Below are 15,644 nucleotides of genomic sequence, written 5' to 3'. Positions count from 1 at the left end.
AATTGTATTAATTATAGCGATCATTATCAATACTTGGCAGAATTTCCAATTTCGAATATAGGATAAAGTTGGACACCAAAAAATATTACACGATGAAATAAAAAAAAAAATAAAAAGAGAAATGCGTAAGGTTTTGTGCAAATTTTAAAGAATTTAGATGATCATAACAATTTGACTATTGACAATATAATTAAGATGCAAGAAATGAATATTATATGAATATTATATGAATATATATGGATATTATATGAATATTATATGAATATTATATGAATATTATAGGGAGAGAGTGGTGGTAGAATAAGGTGAGTGACGGAATGATAGGAAGAGCCAGGGTGAATGGGGAAGCAAAGGACAGGATGTTGGGAGCGGGGAGATTAACGAGGGTGGTCAGGACAATGAGGAGTGGGAAAAACAAGGAGAAACATCAGAGATGTGTGGGGAGCAATTGGAGATTAGGACGAGCAAATGGGGAGCAGGAAGTGCAAGGGGGGAATTGGGGGAGTAAGGGGAGAATGAAAAGAACAGCGAGAAAGCGGGAAGAGAAAAGCTAGAAGTGAGATGGAAGCGGAGAGCAAATGATCTGGATGAGAATAGAGAGGAATGGGAGAATCGGATAAGGAAATGGAGAGAAAAGGGTACAAGGGTGAGGAGCGGAAACAAGAGAGGGGGAAACAAAGAAGAGTTGGTAGAACAAGAGTGACGAGAAGTAAGGGGTTAGCGAGAAGAAAATGGGGAGCAAATTGAGAGTTGGAGCGAGGGGAGCCTTGTAAAGATAAAGGGAGGGGGGAAGAAGAAGGATGACGAGGGGAAAAAAAGGAAGAGCAAGAAAAGAACAAAGGGGTCAAGGATAAAGGGAAAGGCAAAGGGTTACAGGTTGAGTCGGGGAGAAAAGGGATACAATGGGGGCAGGATAAAGAGAGCGTGGGCGAGAGTTACAGTCTGAATAAAATGTTGTTGAGCGATAACGAAAGCAAAGAGAGAACGGGAAAAGGAAATTGGAACAACGAAATATGAAGGGAAAGAAATAAAAAGAGAAAAGAATCAAAAATCGTTTCGATTAGATATAACAAATAAAAACCTCAAGCGAAACCAAAAAAAAGTAACATTTCGATTCAGGAGAGGAGGATTATGATTAGAGATAGGAGGAGGAGGGGAAAGGGGAGAAGGGGGAGCGGGAGTAGAAAGGAAGTGAAAAAAGAAAGGGAGGAGCAATAAGAATTGACAAATGGTTTGGTCAAGTTCGAGCGCGAATAGAGAATACGACTGACTATGAGATGAAAACAAGGGAGAAGGCAGATTGGCGTGAGTGTTGGTGGTGGGAGGAAAAAGGCTGAAGATGACCAATGAGCAGTTGTTGTTGGTCTTCTTTTTCTTCTTCTTCTTCTATTTCGCGGACATTAAAAGTCCGATTCAGTCATTGGATTCTGATTAGAGAACGTCCAACGTCCGAACCTTTTAGTCTCCCAGCGTCATTATCCGAAGTCCTTTTCTTCAGCCATTCTTGTTATTAGATTTGTGTTTCTGAAACTTGTTCGTACGTTGTGCACGCGCCTGAGCTGTTGTCTACACTTCTAACGGTTGGGCCATTTCCATTCTTTCTTACGGGAGAGAAGGCGAAAAGCGGGTGAAAGAGGTACCCATTTCAACGCCGGCCTCAACCAAGCTAAAGACCAACGTCTTAACACAAGGTAAGTGAGACGACATTCACATTTATACAAGATAAACGCATGAGTTGCGGGACAAAAGATTCAAACAAACGAAAAAATCAGAATTAGATGACAATTGGTTAACATTAGTCGAACTACTATTCTCTTCTTGGTTGTTACTTTTACAACGTTTCGGCCGATATAACCTCCAACCTTCTTTATGTGCATTTTTTTTTTTTTTTTTTTTTTTTTTTTGCATTTGGAAATCTTTTTATGTCGAACTCGCAAACCTACGCGGAATTTGAATCGGAACCTTTAACTTAATTTACGGAAGTAGATTGTTCTCATACCACCAAAAAGTCTGTGTTTTATGTTATTAATGTTTTCTGTTATTAATAAGAGTTTTATGTTATTAATAAGTGTTTTATGTTATTAATAAGTGTTTCCTGTTTCCAGAATATAAACCTCTTATTACTATCATAAAACATTTATTAATAACATAAAACTCTTATTAACATAAAACACTTATTAATAACAAAAAAAACCCACTTATTTATAAGATAAAACATTTATTAATAACCTGAAACTCTTATTAATAACATAAGACACTTATTAGTAAGATAAAACTGTTATTAATAAAATAAAACACTTATTAATAACATAAAACTCTTATTAATAAGATAAAACATTGATTAATAACATATAACTCTTATTAATAACAGAAAACACTTATTAATAAGTGTTTTATGTTATAAATAAGAGTTTTATGTTATTAATAAGTGCTTGATCTTATTAATAAGTTTTTTTTTTATGTTATTAATAAGAGTTTTATGTTATTCTCATTAATAAGTTATTAATAAGCCCATCAGATGAACGTTAGAACTGACTGCTAAGCCAAAGGTTTTAACCATTGAACCATGGGTCCACGCGAACAATTCTATTCTGAATCTGTGGAACTTAAAACTTTGTTTTGTACAGACATATAATATCACAACTTATTACTATAGAATTACTATTTCCTAAAGTTCCCAAAATTAATACTAGAATTGTCCCATTGCATATTGGTTAAAAGAATTAACATAAATTCTTATTGATAATATTCTGCTTTTATAAGAGGCAATTCTTATTATAGTCAATAATAATATAAAAATTAACACTTTTACTCAGTAATGAGAATACTCCTCTCCCCCATAGATTCAATGAAAGAGTTTAGTTTGAAATTCTGGGCAAGTTTCTGAATTTGATATAAAGATTCCGAAGTTAAAAAGAAATGCTCCTGAACAAAGTCGGAAGTTACATCGACCAAAACATTGCAAAAAAAATATAACAATAACAAGAAGAAGAAGAAGAAGAATTTTAATGAAGTTATTAAAATATGATATAGTGATTAAGATTAATGAGATTGGTAACGTGAATGTAGTGAATAGCAATTCTTCACTCTTTGTCAGAAACGTCGTTCAGTGAACGTGAAGACATGCTATTTTTACGTTGGTTGTAGTTTTGAGTGTGTGGTATGTCAAGATTTTCAGTCGTAGTTTTTGATTTGGTATATAAAATAGAAAATTTGTCTAAACTGTTTATCTATCCACGTAATTTTGGGATTTATGTGCTTTTTCTTTACAACAAATAAACATTAGCAAATCTGTTTTCTAAGTGATTAATCGCAAATATTGGTTTGTGCTATAAAAATTTATTTTATTTTTAATAAATCATAAAGAAAAGCAGAGGCGTCTTTAACCTCACCGTCGAAAAAAGAAAAAAAAAAGAAGTTTTTGCATATTATCACCAGTGAGTATCGAAAAAGTTATTCATTCCTTGGTTTTGTGTTTGGTGATTTGAGAGGCAGTATTTGTACTTTTGACGGTGAGATTAAAAACTCCTCCGCTTTTAAGTCTGAATCTGTCTTTTTTCGCTTAATTTTTCTTTTTTTGTTGCGTTTGGTATTAACCAAACATAACGAAAAAAGAAAAATAAAGCATTTGAATCTAAAAAATAAAAAAAAAATGAGAGAGCAGAGCGGGAGGTGAAGAAAAAGAAAACCCAGTCTTTTTTTTTTTAATCTAATAGGGTGATTATTACATATTTTTAACTCTAATAGGGTGATTATTACATATTTTTAATTCAAATAGGGTGATTATTACATATTTTTAAATCTAATAGGGTGATTATTACATATTTTTAACTCTAATAGGGTGATTATTACATATTTTTAATTCAAATAGGGTGATTATTACATATTTTTAACTCTAATAGGGTGATTATTACATATTTTAAAATCTAATGATGATTGCAACGTCTTGTCAGACGAGTGCCACTCCTTCGGTCACTGTTTTTTTGTTTTTTTTTAGTCCTGCAAGCGGATTCACACGCTCAAAAGCAGACATGACATTGAAGACGGTCCTTGGCATACATACATACATATATATACATATACACACATTCATACATATACATACCCATAAACATACACACATGCACACATCCATACATACACAATACAAGCTTCTGGGTTTGACCTTTACTCCTGATCTGAAATGGAACACTTACATCAAGTCTGTTGCCAAGGTCGCTGGAAAGATGGTGGGATCCTTCTACCGCTCCAGAAGATATCTCACTACTGATGCAATTCTCTATCTATATAAAAGCCAAGTACGTCCAAGGATGGAATACTGTTGCCACATCTGGGCAGGAGCTGCTAAAAACAGCATATCCTGCCTTGACAGAGTACAAAATAGACTTTGTGGCTTAGTGGAAGATGTCCTTTTCTCTACCCTGCAACCTCTCTCCCACAGAGGAGACGTTGCAAGCCTATCCTTGTTTTATCGTTATTTCCATGGCAGGTGCTCGTCTGAACTCCAATCTCTGGTCCCCCCTCGCCAATCTTTCACGAAAAACACCAGTCTAGCTGAATCCACTGTGAAAAATTTCCCCCACTCTATATCTGTGCCTAAATCAAAACGCGGATTCCATGAATAAAGCTTCTTTCTTAGAACTGCACGCCTGTGGAACTCTGTTCCGTCTGCCTGCTTCCCACCGGACTACAACTTGGATGTCTTCAAGTCCAATGTTAACAAATTCCTGATGAACCGCCCCCTTAAGTAAACACTTCATCAAATCTCCACACTAATGTAATGTACTTACAATAACCCTAATCCCTGAGTGGCTTCCGGGCCTTGATAAGTGGTGATCACTGTGTAAAAAAAAATAAAAATAAAAAAAATACATATAACACATACATGCAAACATATACATACACACATGCACACACATATACATATATATGCATGCATTTGTCTTTACTCTGGTTAGCTTTTTAAATTCACCCTCCAAGCAAAACTCAATCATGTTCTCTTCCAGCTAAAATAATTGCCACGCTATGTACTAAGGCTAGAGAATAAATAGCATTAGGCCGAAAAAATGTTCCGAATTTAGCACAAACGTGGATTTATTTTCTACCTTAGAAGTGAGAAGAACTTTATTTAAGTAATATACTTAATATCTACAATTACCCTATGCCTAAAAATATGAATTCCGAATCACGACGAAATAATTGTTTCTCTTTACCTCCAAGCCGACTGCCTATGTCTAACCTGAATGCAAAATAGGGGAAAAGAAAGGTAGATTTTATTCTTTTCTCCCAAACTAAAACAATACTGTAAACTCTAAATCCAAATGAAACTTTACTGTATTCTGTAAGTAAATTACCCCGACCCTTGAAAGCTAACAATCTGCCCCCCCTCCAGCTGCCACTAAAATCCTACATTATACATACGCCTTAGTAGTGGAATCCTTAACCTCAAGTTCCTAACTTTCACATACTAACCGCCTAACGGTCTTCACTAAACATCTATACATACCCCTGACATACATTAGAGTTCATTCCTATCCATTTAGGTACTTACCAGCCAAAGTATGCACTCGGATGCAAAGCGATCTTCATTACATAGCAATTGCCTCTTCCTAGATGGTTCTGCAACAAACAATACTAAACCAAGCCGATACTCCCTGCCATGCAAAACTCTCTATGACTCTTAAATGAAAACTGAAACTATCTCCCCCTGAATAATGGAAACACTGACAACTCCTATTTGCATCTACTGAAAACTCGCCCAAATATTTATTACTTAATTATACATACGAAATACACCATAACCTAAAATGTACCTCCAGCTACACCCTCAGTGTACTGCACCTACACCCTAACCTCCGTAAACCTAAATATACAGTGACTGGGCAAAATTTCTTAGCTCAATTCCTAATACCTACTCAAACTATAACGTTATCCTGAACCCAAACTAACATAATGTTATAAAAAAAAAAAAATGAAAAAACCTAAGGTAAAAGTCTTAATCCGCACTAACGCTTTTCTAACAAGCCTCCTCTCAAAACTGCTCCCACTGCATGCCCCTAAATAACTTTGAGGAGTGTAACTATTCATTAGATATATAACCTCTACAAACTAACCCTGTAACATTAACAAACAAGCCTCCCCACAAAACCGCTTCCACTGCATGCCCCTAAATCACTTTGAGAAGTGTAACTATTCATTAGATATATAACCTTTACAAGCTAACCCTGTAACATTAACTAACCACGTGGGGTCGCCGAAATACCTGGAGTAGGACCCAGGCGTGGAGCAAACCATCTCAGGGCTGATGGACCCAGTAGATCTTCCCAGATCACCCGTCTAGGAGAAGGAAAACTCTGAAACTAAACCAAAGGGGAGGGAGGCCTCTCCAGTCTTGGACGACAACCTTCCTAGAGCTGATGACTCAAACAAATTACCGGTCTGCAAACCTAAATTGCTTAAGGAGCGGCTTCCATACTCCTTCTTTGCCTATTAGTCAGGCGCAGAGACACTATCACAGGTTAATCGACAAAACACTTAGTGGTAGATCTTGTTTCTTGTCTAGGGCATTGAATGCCGTTCCCCCACTCCCGACACATCCCACCCCTCATAACTGGGTACTTGGGAGTGCTTGAGTACCACGCATGCCTGTGCAATTAGATTGGGGTGATCTTCTTCTGATGGGCTGAGGGTACCGGATTGACAGTTCCTGGCTGCTGTTTCCGACTGGTAGTACAGGAGCCCTAACTCTTTGGTAGCGCTTAGAGCGGCTGCTCCATCAACAGTTTTATAATATCGGGTTGTTTGTAGTGCCATGTCGCGCATGGAAAGGGACCCTGCACTCATCCCCGATGGGCTTTCCCGAGGCCACAGTCCTAGTTGAAGAAAGGTCAGCCAATGGTCTGATTGTGTTGCATGTGATATCCTGCATAACCTTTTGTTCAGCTCCCCCTCACCTAACTGAAACTCTTTAAAAACATGATGACACTACAATCAAAAAATAAGCTCAAACCAGGCCTAGGGACAAACAAATTCAACTTGCCTCCTCCCTTGAGGCTTGCATTCACTAACATCCATGGGCTTAGAACTAATTTAGCTGATGTTGAAGCATTTCTCCTAACAAATATCCCGGATATCTTAGCACTAAGCGAGACTAACCTACACTCCTCCATCCCCTCTAACTACTTTAACATGCCTGGCTATCTCCCACTCTGCCGTAAGGACTCTGACAGACATGCACAGACTTGGAGTCTACATTCGTAACACCCTCCCCCTGACTAGAGAAACAAACCTAGAAACGGACGATCAAGCCTTTATGTGCTTTAGACTAAGCATACAACACAACATAAGCTACTTTTATTTTCTCTATCGCTCTCCCTCGACCCAGGACTGCACCATAATAAACAAAGTCTCTGGCAGTATAGACAGCACTCTCCCTTGACACTAGCGCCCAAGTCCATGTATTTGGTGACTTTAATGTTCACCACAAAAACTGGCTTGGATTCTCTACTCACACAGATGCAGCAGGCAGCACAACACATAGTTTTGCCATATCTCACTCCCTATCACAAATAGTTACGTTTCCAACCCGTTTCCCTGACCAGCAAGAACAACAAGCATCACTTCTAGATCTGTTTCTGACTACAGTTCCTGAGGATTGTACAACCAATGCTGACAGCCCACTCGGGAACGCTGACCATGCAGTGATAATGGTAGAAATCGCCCTAAATTCTAGACCCAAAACTGAAGAGCCAGTGCTCAAAACAACGAGATATTATAAAAAGGCTGACTGGGAAGCCATCAGAAATCTTATCAGAGATGCTCCATGGGGAAATATTTTTTCTCTTCCTGCTGAACAGTGCGCAAATGAGACCACTGAATGGTTCAAAACCGCAATGGAAGCACATGTTCCCATGCGGAAATTTTATAGCAAGCCCCACTCTACTTAATGGTTTACTTTGACTTGCGCAACTGCCATTGCTCAAAGGCAGCATGCATACTGCAGATTTAACCGACATAAGTCCAGTTCAAACAAACAGAAGTATATAGAAGCTAGAAATAACATTATGAAAGAAATAGCGACAGCCAAGAGAGAATTTACTGAAACCACTAAAAAACGCATCGAAGCACAAAAATTGGGAAATTGTGACTTCTGGAAAATCTACAACAGTGTAGTAAATAATGGGCAAGCAACAATTCCCCCACTAATCAATAATCACGAGGTTGTTTGCTCAGCAACCGACAAAGCTAATATGCTTGCCAGCCGGTTTGCCTCGAGCTCCACACTGGACCCTTCCAACCACCCCCTGCCTGACTTTCCTTTGCGGACAGACACCACGCTAGACGATCTAAAAATCACCTCTGCTCAGGTACATGCTATCATAAAAAATCTTGACACTTCAAAAGCATGTGGACCTGATCTCATCCCAGCTGTGCTATTAAAAAAGTGCTCAGCCGAAGTAGCTCCAGTTCTCTCCAAACTCTACAACAAATGCCTTAATGAATCCTGCTTTCCGGGCTGTTGGAAAACCGCTTCTGTGGTACCAATATTCAAGAATTCTGGCGAAAGAACTGACCCATCAAATTATCGCCCCATTAGCCTCCTCCCACTTTTCGCCAAAATATTTGAGAACATAATTAACCATGCTCTAGTCCATAATTAACCATGCACCTTACAGATGCTAAACTTCTGACTGACAAACAATATGGATTTAGACAAGCCCGTTCCACAGCTGACATCCTCACTGTAATCTCTGAACGTATATACCATTCACTAGACAAAGCGGGGGAGGGCAGAGCGGTAGCTCTAGATATATCTAAGGCTTTTGACAGGGTATGGCACAAGGTCTCCTCAGGAAAATTAAATCATACGGTATCACTGGTAGAATACTTAGCATAATTAAATCCTTCTTTAAGAGAAAACTCCAGGTTGTCCTCGACGGTCGAACATCTAAACAGTGTGATATAAATGCGGGAGTGCCTCAGGGGTCTATTCTTGGACCTCTATTGTTCCTGATATTTATTAATGACATCCCTGACAAAACTGCCTCTGAGATGGGTATATATGCTGATGACACTACACTCTATAACAGGCATGACAGGAAAACAAATGAACACATATCTAAAGAAATGGCAAAAACACTAGAGGATGACCTCCAATCTGTAGTGGAATGGGGACATAAATGGATGGTCACATTCAATGCTGCCAAGACTAAACTGGTTTCCTTCAATAACTACAAGAAACCTTCTCTGCCACCAATAGCAATGGCCAGTGACTCCCTGTCTGAGAGTACATCTTTCAAACTGCTTGGCCTAACGTTCACAGGAAACATGAGCTGGAACAATTATATTGAAAACATTGCCAGGGCCGCTGCAAAAAAGGTAGGCTCTCTCTACCGTGCTAGAAAACTACTGACACCTAAAAGTATCCTGTATCTCTATAAGCCCACCATTCGCCCATGTATGGAGTATTGTTGTCACATCTGGGCTGGTGCGTCTACTACTAGTCTCTCGCTCCTAGACAAGGTTCAAAAAAGAGTCGCCAATCTGATAGGCCCTGAACTGGCATCTAAGCTTCAGCCTCTGTCCCATCGACGAAACGTTGCATCCCTCTGCTTGTTCTACAAGTATTTTAATGGTGAATGCTCTGACGAACTGCAGACACTTGTGCCCCCACGATGCAGACACCCTCGACAAACCCGACAGGCAGCTAAATCCCACCCCTACACAGTAGAGATCCCTAGATGTAAAAGATCTTTCTACTCGAGTAGTTTCTTTCCCTGAACCGCTAGACTCTGGAATTCCATTCCAGGATCCTGCTTCCCTAACTGTACTGACATGCAGAAGTTCAAGTCCAACGTGAACCGACATCTTGCTGCCCAAATCCCTACATAGTGCCCCAGTAGTTGCTGACCCTGATAGTAGCCCCCTACACCAAAGTGGCAATGTGCCTTGTTTGGGGTGAAAATGTAATAATAAAAAAAAATACACATATATACTATCATATACAAATACGTACACACATATACATACATATTCACATACATATACGTACACATGTATGCACATATATATGCATACACATAAAGTGACCTACATATACATACACATACATATATATGCACCTATACGCATACACATATATGCATATATACATATACATATACATACACACAAATATATATACGTATATGCATACAAACACACATAAACATGTATACACAATAAATAAATAAATGAAAATATATACACACATAGATATATACATACATATGCAAATAGTTATACATACACATACATACACTAGTACATATATTAACATACATACATACATACATACATACACACACATATGCATATATAGAATGATGGCAGATCAATTATTACATGCTTCCAGCATTTCAGGGCTACACACATGACACTTTTTCCATCGCCACGGACAATTTTTATAGACAAATGCCTGAGGAAGTATCTATACAAAGATGATGTTACAGAGTTTTAGCTTTGTACGACAGCTAAGTCTCTTTATCGGTTCAAAATGTCGATCTAAATGGGTGATTATTACATATTTTTAACTCTAATAGGGTGATTATTACATATTTTTAAATCTAATAAGGTGATTATTACATATTTTAAAATCTAATAGGCTGATTATTACATATTTTTAAATCTAATAAGGTGCTTATTACATATTTTTAAATCTAATAGGGTGATTATTACATATTCTTTAATCTAATAGGGTGATTATTTCATATTTTTTAATCTAACAGGGTGATTATTACATATTTTTAAATCTAATAAGATGATTATTACATATTTTTAAATCTAATAAGGTGATTATTACATATTTTTAAATCTAATAAGGTGATTATTACATATTTTTAAATCTAATAGGTGATTATTACACATTTTAAATCTAATAGGTTGATTATTACATATTTTTAAATCTAATAGGTGATTATTACATATTTTTAAATCTAATAGGTGATTATTACATATTTTAAATCTAATAAGGTGATTATTACATATTTTTAAATCTAATAGGTGATTATTACATATTTTAAATCTAATAAGATGATTATTACATATTTTTAAATCTAATAAGGTGATTATTACATATTTTTAAATCTAATAGGTGATTATTACATATTTTTAAATCTAATAGGTGATTATTACATATTTTTAAATCTAATAAGGTGATTATTACATATTTTTAAATCTAATAGGTGATTATTACACATTTTAAATCTAATAGGTTGATTATTACATATTTTTAAATCTAATAGGTGATTATTACATATTTTTAAATCTAATAGGTGATTATTACATATTTTTAAATCTAATAAGATGATTATTACATATTTTTAAATCTAATAGGTGATTATTACATATTTTTAAATCTAATAGGTTGATTATTACATATTTTAAATCTAATAGGTTGATTATTACATATTTTTAAATCTAATAGGTGATTATTACATATTTTTAAATCTAATAGGTGATTATTACATATTTTTAAATCTAATAGGTGATTATTACATATTTTTAAATCTAATAGGTGATTATTACATATTTTTAAATCTAATAGGTGATTATTACATATTTTTAAATCTAATAGGTGATTATTACATATTTTTAAATCTAATAGGTGATTATTACATATTTTTAAATCTAATAGGTGATTATTACATATTTTTAAATCTAATAGGTGATTATTACATATTTTTAAATCTAATAGGTGATTATTACATATTTTTAAATCTAATAGGTGATTATTACATATTTTTAAATCTAATAGGTGATTATTACATATTTTTAAATCTAATAAGGTGATTATTACATATTTTAAATCTAATAGGATGATTATTACATATTTTTAAATCTAATAGGATGATTATTATATATTTTTCAGTAGGTCGATCAGTTAGTGTGCTGAACTTAGAAACAAGTTTGGAGTTCGAACCATACGTCACAAGTTTGGAGTTCGAACCATTATTTATTTTATTTTTATTTATGTTTTTCTTCTTTTTTTTTTTTGGTTCACACCGAATAAGTTATTTTACCACTGAGACATAAGGAAAATGATTTACAAGTTTTACCTTTTCCCTTATGAATTACACGCCATTTATTGAAATAAAGTCTCCAGATGACAGGTTGCCGTACTTATAAATATGTAAAACACGAATATTGTTAGTGTAACATGCTTTTCATGAAGCAATGCACAAACCATATTAAATACAAAAAGCTCTAATAATGCTTAAAAACATTAAACGTTAATCAATTTACTGACCTCCTATTAATTTTCTGCTTGCCAGCTGGTCTGGTTTTGTATTCCTGATTTACCATCTTGGTTATATAAATCAGTAAATCCATATTTACTGGTTTATATGCGAATGATTTTGAAAAATCAATAGATAACAAAGATTTATAATCCAAATATGATATTCATTTTCCACATTATTTCAACATCCTGGTATTCTACATTGCTTACAATTTTCTTATATATATATATATATATATATATATATATATATATATATATATATATATATATATATATATATACACTCAAGAGCAAAAAAATGGGCCAAGAGTGAAAAAAGGAAGAAATCGATTTTTCAATATTTTTCCATGAATTCTTGTTAATTTTAACTGAAAATTTCTATTTTGCAGATCATTATTATTATAGCATATAATAAGAAGTGGAAAAATGAATCCTAAAAATGGTAAGACCGCATATTAGCGAGGATATAAAAACCGAATTGCAGGATTAAGGCAGTCTAAAATGACTTACAAGCAGATTTTTGATATTTTAAGAAAAGAAAAAGTGAAAACATCTCTTTCTGTAGTGAAGCCAATTGATTAAAGGTTCGAAGTCGAACGCTTGGTAAAAGGGAAATCTGGATCTGGTCGCCCTAGAGCATTCACTTTGAAGGACGACCACACTCTTAAATTAACTGTTTTTAAGGGTCGAAAGAAAACTTATGTTGACAATAGCAAAGAATTTAAAACAGGGGCTGGAAATTCTCTTTCTAGATATACAATATCTAGACGAATGAAAGAAATGGGATTTTCTTCTAAAAGGTGTGCAAAGAAGTCATTTTTATCTAAGAAGAACATCAATGACAGAGAGATTTCTCTCGTGTTATGAAAGAAAGATACAGACTAGTTCAGGAATTGATTGAGATTGTCGGACTGACTTCCTCATCTTGGTTGTAATCGTCAAAACGTTTCGGCCGTTTTGCACTCCGGCCTTCATCAGGTGTTTTGTATCGAACTGGGGAACCGTTGGTTAGGATTCTCGAACCCAACCCTTTATTATTATTACGGGGGTACCGTGTTCGGACTCCAGCTAGGCTGTGGGACATAGTTGCTGATTCTCTATATGTTTTCTGGTCAGATGAATCAAGATTTTTATTATTATTAGTTATTGATGCTCCCAATGCTCTCAAACGGTGCAATCGAAGAACTGGAGAAAGATTTTCACCAAGTTGCATAAAAACGACAGTTAAACATGGGAATGGAGGGATAATAGTATGGAAACTTTTACTGCAGCATGAGTTGGGGAACTTATTAGATGCGAGAAGTCGATCAATGCAAAGGAATATATTCGAATATTAGAAACAGGACTGTTACCAAGTATCCAGAAGCTGGGAATATTTCAGAATATTATTTTCAACATGATAATGCATCTGTACAAAAATGGTTTTCTCATAATTCAATTAATGTGATATTTTGGCCAGGTCAAAGCCCCGATTTGAACCCAATCAAGAATATTTGATCCATAATATCTCGTGCATTGGATGGAAGAACTTTTTCGAACAATGATAAACTGTGGGAAGCTGTGCAAAGCGAATGGAATAGCATCTCCTCTTCACAGTGTTCCACTTTGGTTGCGAGCATGTCTAAAAGGATTGATCTTTTAAAGTAGTCAAAAGGGAATGCGACGCTATACTAAACATTTATTAAAGTAAATGTCTTGTTCTGTGTTATTAGTTTCGTTTAAGTTTCCTTGTTCAAGTGTTCTTTGTTCAATATAGCTTTTAGTGCAATAAAATGTATCAAATTTGTTTGGCCCATTTTTTTTTTTGCTCGCGAGTGTATATATATATATATATATATATATATATATATATATATATATATATATATAATTATTTACTATAATGATTATTAAATACCTACTGAGTGTTTCATCCTTTCGGGAATCATCAGCACAGGGTGTCCTGATTAACACCAGTCGGAAATTCTGAACGCAGCAACAGAAGCCATCTCTGACTTCATTAGCTAGGACACACTCCATTCGGCTACCGCTAACCGCGAGATATATTGTTGAAATTTAAACATTTATTTTTAAATGCTTTTTAACATCTATCAGAATGATCTAATCATTATATGATGATCTGCGCATGCAAGCTAAATTGACCGACTTTAATTCAACTGTAAAATGCTCAACGATAAGAAACGAGTTTCTTAAAGGGGCTGACATAATTATTTACTATAATAATTATTAAATACCTAACAGATACTAGTGTTTCATCCTTCTAGGAATCATCAGTGCAGAGTGTCACGATTAACACCAATCGATAGATTCGATCCCGACAACAGAAGCAATCTCTGGCTTCATTAGCAAGGACCCAATCCATTCGGCTACTGCAAGAAATATTGTTGAAAATTGAACATTTATTATTTAAATGCTTTTTAACGTCTGTCAGAGTGATCTAATCATTATATGATGAACTGCACATAAGAGCTAAATTGAAATTATATGTCCACTGGACAATCTGTAAAAGCTAAATATCGAATGCAACAGACATCCAGTCGTTAAGTTTTGTTGAGGAATACTTACAATACAATGGTTTGTGTATGGCGTGTGTAAATATTTCCACTGGATCATCTGTAAAATGTTGAATACCAGTGCAGCACCGCCATGGGAACATGTTTACCAGAAAGAAAAGTAGGAAATAAGTCATACACTATTCACTATGACGATACAACTCCTACAGCTATGTACTTAGAAAACAGAGCCATAAAACCTAACATAATAATATGGGACGTAAAGGAGAAAGAAGCAACCTTAGTAGAAGTTATGTCTCCAATGATGCTGGTTTAAACAGAACCGAAACGGAAAAGTTGACGAAATACCAACGTTTTATGTTTTATATGAAAAGAAACTGGAATCTAAGGAAGATCTCTATCATTCACGTAATTATAAGAATAACTGGACTTATAAACATGAATTTCAAAAACTATCTGGCAAATATAACCGGTTAACCAAGTGCAAGGGAGGTTCACTTAAAGAGACAGCCAGAATCTTAGAAAATATCTCTCGTTTAGAATATCTGAGTTAGCGGGTGTGATACTTCACCAGACTAGATGAATTTTTGTCCTGAAATCCAGGAAGACCAAGAGACCACAAGAAAAGTATGCTATAAATTATTCAAATGCTAATTTGCGAAGGGGAAAATTATATTCTCAACTTCTTTACTAATTCAGAAGTAAAATGAAACAAAATGAAAAAGAATTTCCTCGTAAAACAATGCAATCTAATAAAGCGAATGCGCATCTATTAGTCAAATGTTTGCAAACACAATAACATTTAAGAACTATTGAGAACGCGCCCTGTTCGAGGTGTGGCCATTCAGATA

The 15,644-nt window shown here is 35.3% G+C and overlaps 1 long non-coding RNA gene across 1 annotated transcript in view; it reads left to right on the top strand.

The window, feature by feature from the left end:
* Nucleotides 1-1,194: 1,194 nt before the first annotated feature.
* LOC145266471 (uncharacterized) overlaps nt 1,195-15,644 on the top strand; it is a 33,256-nt gene continuing 18,806 nt past the window's right edge. The window contains exon 1 of the long non-coding RNA XR_013864722.1: nt 1,195-1,691. This is a non-coding gene — a long non-coding RNA (uncharacterized LOC145266471). The remainder of the gene's footprint in view (nt 1,692-15,644) is intronic.

This window comes from Euprymna scolopes, chromosome 41, assembly GCF_053919585.1.
Source record: "Euprymna scolopes isolate OS-2025 chromosome 41, ASM5391958v1, whole genome shotgun sequence".
Lineage (NCBI taxonomy): Eukaryota > Metazoa > Mollusca > Cephalopoda > Sepiida > Sepiolidae > Euprymna > Euprymna scolopes.
This window is presented reverse-complemented; position numbering and strand designations above follow the sequence as displayed.